Source organism: Phyllostomus discolor, chromosome 6 (assembly GCF_004126475.2).
Source record: "Phyllostomus discolor isolate MPI-MPIP mPhyDis1 chromosome 6, mPhyDis1.pri.v3, whole genome shotgun sequence".
Lineage (NCBI taxonomy): Eukaryota > Metazoa > Chordata > Mammalia > Chiroptera > Phyllostomidae > Phyllostomus > Phyllostomus discolor.
In genome coordinates, this window is record NC_040908.2 from 55,582,766 (window position 1) to 55,588,818 (window position 6,053).

Genomic DNA, 6,053 nt, shown 5'->3' on the forward strand with positions numbered 1-6,053 from the left:
GATAAAAAACCATGTGATCATCTCGATTCAGAAAAAGCATTTGGCAAAATTTAAATAATGTCATGAAAATTCTCAACAAATTGGGGATACAAGAAATATGCTTCCATAAAATAAAGGCCTTATTTGACAATCACAAAATTCACATCATACTCACAATGAAAAGCAGAAGTTTTTCTTTTAAGATAAGGAACAAGACAAGAACACACACTCTGATTACTTCTATTCAAGATAGTACTGGAAGTCCTAGCTACAATAATTAGTCCTAACCAGAACAGTTAGACAAGAAATAAAAGTTACCCAATTAAGGCCAAGTAGAGTGAGTTCTAGTCACAGATAATATAACTGTATATGTGGAAAGCCCTAAAGATCACACACACACACACACACACACACTCACACACACACACACACCCCTAGTAGAACTAAAAAGGTTTCAGCCAAGTTGCAGGATGCAAAATCAATGCATAAGATCAGTTCTGTTTCTATACACTAACAATGATGATAACTGAGAAGAAAATTAAGAAAACAATCCTACTTACTATGGTATCAAAACAATAAAATGCTTAGAAATAATTTAGCCAAGGAGGTGAAAGACTTGTACACTGAAAACTACAAAACATTGCTAAAAGAAATGAAAGAAGATACAGATAAGTGGAAAGATATTCCATGTTTGTAAGTAAGACATAATACTGTGAAAATGTCCACACTACACAAAATGATCCATAGATTCAGTGTAAAACCTATCAAAATTTTAATGTCATACTTTTTACAAAATAGGAAAAAAATACCCTTGAAAAATTCAAGGGATCCCAAGTAGCCAAAATAATCTTTAAAAAGAACAAGATCAGAGGCACCACACTTTCTGATTTCAAAACATGATACAGAGCAACAGTAATTAAAATGGTGGTGTGGTACTGGCATGAAAAATGGCATATATACTAATGAAACAGAGCTCAGAGACAAAGCCTCATATTTACGGTACAATGGTGTTCAACAGAGGTGCCAGGACTACACAACGAGGGAAGGACAGTCTCTTTAATATCTGGTGTTGAAAAAATTGGATATCTGCATGCCAAATAAAGACACTGGACCCTTACATTACCCTATATACAAAATTTAACTAAAAATGGATTTAAAACTCATAGAAGAAAACATAGGGAAAAAGCTTCAGGATATTAGGTTTAACAATGGTTTCTAAAATATAACACTAACAGCAGACACAGTAAAATAAAAACTATATTAAAAATTTTATCAAACAAAAAATTCTAAATATCTAAAGGAAGCAATCAACAGAGAGAAAGGCAGCATACAGAATAGGAGAAAATAACAGCAAATCTTATAGAAGATAAAGGATTTTTATGCAGAACACATAAGGACTTTCTATAACTCAACAATAACCAGATCAAAACAGAGCCAAAGGACTTAAGTAGACACTTTTCCAAATAACATATACAAATGGCCAATAAGCACATGGAAAATGTTTGACATCACTAATGATTAGGGGAATGTAATTAAAAGCCACAATGATTTATTGCCTCCCATCCATCAGAACGGCCACTATCAAAAGAACAGAAAATAATGAGTCTTTTTTTTTAAGAGTCTTGGCAAGGATGTTGGGGAGTTGGGTTTCTAAAAAACTGCTGATGGCAATGTAAAATGGTGAAGTAATTATAAAAACAACATGGCAGTTTCTCAAGAAATTAAAAATAGGAGTGCCATATGATTCACCAATCCATTTCAGGCATTTATCCAAAATAATTTGCAGCAGGATATCAAAGAGATATTTATACACTCATGTTCATCACACTACACACAATAGCCAATAGGTATAAGCAGCCCAAATGTTGATTGCTAGATGAATGGAATTAGAAATGTGATATAAACATACAATGAAATATTATACAGCATTGAAATGAAGAATATTATGATAATAATGTAACATGGATGAATCTTTTGAATATTATGCTAAGTGAAATAAGCCAGTTACAAAAGAACAAATACTGTATGATTTTACTTATAAAATACAAGGATGGACAAAAGTAGGTTTATAATTGTTTGTATGAAAAATACAATAATAACACAAGAATAAACTCTGTGTACTTGTAACTGTAAACCTACTTTTGCCCACCCGATGTGGCCACCGAAGCTGACGTGGCCACCGACTGACAGTGACTGCTGTGGATGGTTTGTCAAAACATGAGAAAAACATACACAGAGACAACCAGGTCCTGTGGGGAAATAGAGATAGAACGGCCACTCTCTCTACTGGGGAGCGCCATGGCCACCCTCCCTAGGGGAGAGCACCCCTAAGGGAGAGTGCCTTGTTCTCCCGCCCCAGCAGGCCTTTATTGGGTTTGTTTGCATAAGAATTCAGGTAAAGCTCATTACTCACTGCCAGGAAGTAAGGATCAAACAATAAAGAACAAGGAACTCTGAGGGCCTATTTTGAGTCCAGGTCAGATAGCTAAAGATCTGTAAAAAACTTTAAGGAACAAACTTACTTCTTCCTTGGACCCTTAGAATTTCATTGAGAGCATTCTTAACAAAGCAGGTTTCACAGGATTTTACATATTCTTTCTTAGGTCTGATCACCTGGGAACCCGCCCTTTCCAGCACAAGGCGGCACCACCCTGTCATTGTTTCAGGCTTAGGTGAAGAAAGGGAACTAAGGCAACCAAGAGATAAGGAGATTTTCTCATAGACAATGAGGACTCAGGCTATGTCAAAGCTGAGGGGGGAGGGCCCATCACCCCCTTTTGCTGTAGCCCCCAAAGTCCTTCCTTGAGGGCCCCCCATGAGATTGTGCCTGTCTTAGGTCGTTCCCCCTTGGGAAATCTTACCCATCATTGGCTAACCGACCAAGCACTGGGGGCCAGTTATGGATGAAGTAGCTGAAGCAGCGCTCCTGCCAGGGAGATAAGCTTTTGTCTCCTTGGTGGCTTATGGTCCAATGTAATTCCCTCAGCCTTAGCCTTGGCAGGGGTTACAGCTTCTGATACCAGGGAGGGCAGTTCCCAACACCCACCCTTGTATTTAAAGTCAAAATTATAAAAACAGAAAGTAGAAAGGGCTGAGAGAAGGGGATAGCAGTGTTCAGTTGGTGTAGAATTTTACTGTTGCAAGATAAAAAGTTCTAGATATCCATTGCGTGATAATTTAAATATACTTAACACTACTGAGCAGTATACTTAAAAATGGTTAAGATGGAAAACTTAATACAATCTATTTTTACTACAATAAAAAACAATGGCAGAAAAAGAGATAAAAATGTAATAAAGACATCCTACATGAAATTCAACAAAAATTTGAAAGAATAATGTAAAGATTTTATTTCATATATATGCACATTTATATATACATGCATATATGCATATAAGGTGTTAAAAATAGACTCAAAAGAGTTAGATAGTCTGAAATAATCATTTACCTGAAAAGATACTGAAAAAATTATTTTTAAAATATATAAAAGAAAATTCACTACTAGAAAGGGCCAGAAGCACATATAATTAAATGAGAAATTATACTTAAATAGTCATGGACCAATGAATTCCCATCATACATAAATTTATCCTGAACACAAAAAGAAATAAAGCTTTTCAATTCACTAACTCAAGCTAGCTTAATAATAAACCTGTTATAAAACACAATAAAAGAAAATTGTATACAAACCTCACATCCCAAAGTAGGAATTCTACTTAACATAGCAGTAAATCAAATCTAGAAGAATATTAAAAGAAAAATACACAGTATTAAATCCATATGATTGATTTTTTAAAAGAATATTTTAGCACAAAAAATATATTGATGTAATTCACATAGTGTGATTTCAGATCTCCAAATCTAGATTTAAACAGATTGGGCTTCCACCTCCAGCTTCACCAATTACTGACTGTGTGACCTTGGGAAAATTACCTAGTCATTCTGTGCCTCTGTTCTCTCACAGACCAATGGAGAGAAAATGTGGTTTGTCTCATAGGTTTGTTGTGAGGATTAAATGAGATAATGTATTTCAAGTACCTAGCCTGGAAAGTCATCAATAATTAGCTATTACTTACTATTAGATAGACAGAAAATAATTTTTGAAAAGCATTTGATAAAATTTAACATCCATTCCTGATTCTTTAAAATAATAAACTAGGAATAAAAGAATAATATCAAAGCCCTGGCTGGCGTGGCTCAGTGCATTGGCCATCCATCCTCCAGCAAACTGAAAAGGTCACTGGTCCAAGTCCCAGTCAGAGCACATGCCTGGGTTGCAGGCCAGGCCCCCTGCTGGGGGTGTGCGAGATACAACTGATCAATGTTTCTCTCACAGATACGTTTCTCCTTCTCTCTCCTTCCCTTCCCTTCTCTCTAAAAATAAATAAATAAAAACTTTTTTAAAAATAAGAATGAATATCCGGACAAAATAAAGATCATGTGTATTTGAAACCTTAATGATTATATTTAGCAATAAAAAATTCTAATACACTCTGTAATAAAACAGGTGACCTTTATTACCCAGAATTTTAGCTAAACCACAATGTTACAGACAGAATGCCGAAGATTTGCCAAGTCGGCCCAAGACATCTAACACCACCTGCAGGGAGTCTGGGTCCGGCTCCAGAGTTTTCAGAAGTCCACATATAATCACCCTCACTTCTGGCACTAGTTCAGAAGGCTCCATAACTACAATTTACTAGAAAGATTCACAAAACTCACTGGAAAGTATTATATATATGATTATGGTCTATTTCAGGGATAGTAAATACATTAATATCAGTGAAGAAATAAAAGTTAAATAGTCTCATAGGGTAGACTCTGGAGAGTTGTATGTGGGAAGGTTTTGTTATGCTCAGGGTGATTACCGGTTCCACCTCTGTGTGTGGTGATACTCCGGGAGAATTCCCAATCCAGGAAGCTCGTCTAAACTCGGTGTCCACAGTTTTATTGGGGCTTCATTATCTGGGCATGATCAATTGATTAATTGACCATGTTGTAAAACTCAGTCTTTATCTCCCCACCTCAAAGATCCAACTGATGTCATAGGAGTAGACCAAGGGACCTATCACTCAGGAAGCTCTAAGCATTTAAAAGCTACCTCCCAGAAATCAAAGACAAAAGTCAGATCTCTTTAGACAAAGCCACATTCTTTTTTTTTTTTTTTAAACATTTTATTTATTTATTTTTTAGAGAGGGAAGGGATGGAGATAGAGAGAGAGAGAAACATCAATGTGCGGTTGCCGGGGGTCATGGCCTGCAACCCAGGAATGTACCCTGGCTGGGAATCGAACCTGGGACACTTTGGTTCCCAGCCCGCGCTCAATCCACTGAGCTATGCCAGCCAGGGCACAAAGCCACATTCTTCACCACGTATCTATTTTTACTGTCAGGTTTATTCTGGACATTCCAATCAATACAATTATGGAGGTATAGATTAAAATATCCATTGTTGAAAAAATAAATTAATTAATTATCACATGGCATCATTTTCTACCTTGAAGCCCTAATAGAGACAACAGTAAAATTCAATCTATTTTTCAGATTCACCTCCCAAAAGAAGTTGTGATAAATAAAAAAAAAAAAAAGAAAAACAAAACATAACAAAAAAACTCCTCAAGGTAATTTTACCATTCTCAATAAGCATATATATCAGGCAGGGGAGAGCAGACATCATATGCATTCTCTGTTACTTTACTTTATCGGTTCTCATACACACAGTGGTTTTACACACCTAGGGTCTATTTCTCTCTTGATTTACAATGTATTTTTGGTGATTCATCAAATGATTATTTTCATTTGTCATGATTAAATTTTTAATACATTTCAAGTATAATTCATCATTAGATTCTTTGGAAGGAGAAAAACTTTCATAGATATAAAGTGTACTCTATTGTTTTCCTTTGCCTGCTTTAAAGATTTTTCTCTTTATCCCTTATTTTGTTTTTTTTAATGTTTCTGAGATTCTTTTAATGTTTCTGAGATTGATCTATATGGTTGCAAATATCAGTCATTCATTTCTTTATTTTTAAAATCATTTTTATTGTCATTCTATTACAGTAATCCCAAGTATT